This window comes from Alexandromys fortis, unplaced genomic scaffold, assembly GCF_014885135.2.
Source record: "Alexandromys fortis isolate MF-2015 unplaced genomic scaffold, M_Fortis_MF-2015_v1.1 scaffold_2330, whole genome shotgun sequence".
Lineage (NCBI taxonomy): Eukaryota > Metazoa > Chordata > Mammalia > Rodentia > Cricetidae > Alexandromys > Alexandromys fortis.
This window is the reverse complement of record NW_026070197.1, coordinates 6,462-7,777: the sequence shown is the minus strand read 5'-3', so window position 1 is coordinate 7,777 and position 1,316 is coordinate 6,462. Positions and strand designations below refer to the sequence as shown.

At 35.3% G+C, this 1,316-nt stretch overlaps 1 non-coding gene across 1 annotated transcript; it reads right to left on the bottom strand.

Annotated features, from left to right (window-relative positions):
- Positions 1–630: 630 nt before the first annotated feature.
- On the bottom strand, positions 631–789 carry LOC126496280 (U1 spliceosomal RNA). The gene has a single exon (XR_007590323.1). It is a non-coding gene; the product is annotated as a U1 spliceosomal RNA (small nuclear RNA).
- Positions 790–1,316: the final 527 nt, after the last annotated feature.

Here is a 1,316-nt window from a genome sequence, read left to right as displayed (position 1 = left end):
CCTTAGTTTCCCTTATGCTGCCAACATCTATAGTCACCCCAATTCCTTGCACAAAAATGAACAGCATTTGATTATAGCTTATACACACCTTCCCATATACTTTAAATCGTCTCTAGCTAACATACAATGTCAAATATAAAGTATATTCTATTTAAATAGCTCTTGTAAAATATTATTTAAGTAAAAATTGCAAAGAAATCTCTATAAGTAATCAGTGGAAATTTAGTTTTTGTTGAATACTGCCTATCTTTCTTTGGTTGAATTTACGAATCGAAAACAAAGGACTGAGTGAAATTTTCTATTGAACAGAATCTGGGATTCATCTCCATGCCATAGTATAGGACTATATATACAGTAATTAATACATTTTTAAAAATCACTAAGTTAAACATTTCAATTTTTAGTAGCAGGAAAAAGATGCACTGACTCAAAGACATGATTTACTATGTAACAGGTCATTAGCTGAAGTGTCTGGGCCCTAAACAACTCCATATAGTTCAAGCAATTTCTCCATGTTTCTTTTCTCATGGCTCTTTAGGACTATCCCTCCCACTTCATTCTGAAAGTGACTGAGACATTTGATGATTTCAATGTCTATTCCTCTGTTTTTCTTTTTTGTTTTTGTTTGTTTAGGGGAGAGCACAAACACAGTCCACTACTACAAGTTATGCACTCTAGTTTCTGCATTTGGGGAAACGTAGGAGTCAGCACATGCCAAGTGTAATGGATAAGCCTTGCCCTGGGAAAACCACCTTGGTGATCATGGGATCTCCCCTGCCAGGTAAGTATTCAGTATCCCTTCTTAATACAGCATGCTGCATTAAAATGGAACTGCTTTGTTTCTTTTTAAAACACAAAATCCTCAGCCATTGTGTGTTCAAGATAGCTCCCCTTCCTCAGTCAGATTCTGATTGTGTTTCTGCTGGCCTGTCCAGCATTCCTAGCTATCAAGTGTTTTGCTATGAACTTTTAAAACTACTTTTCTTTGTAGTCCATCTGGAGTGGTTTATGCTGATTTCCTTAAAGTTCACTAGTTCTTTTCTTGGTTGCAAGGAGTCTGCTGATGAGCCTATTAAAACTATTATTCAGTCTTATTACCTTAGTCCTATTACCTTGTGTGAGTTTTTCTTTCTAGCATTTCCTTTTGACTGTTTATTACAGTTTTTCTTCTCTGCTAAACACTTCCCATCTGTTTCATAAATGCAATCTACCATTTCTAATCAAGACTTAGAAATATTAATTGTAGTTATTTTTAATTTCCTGTCTGATGGTTTAAACATCTGAGTCCTCTTTGTGCCTGGGGCTGTTGGTTTATT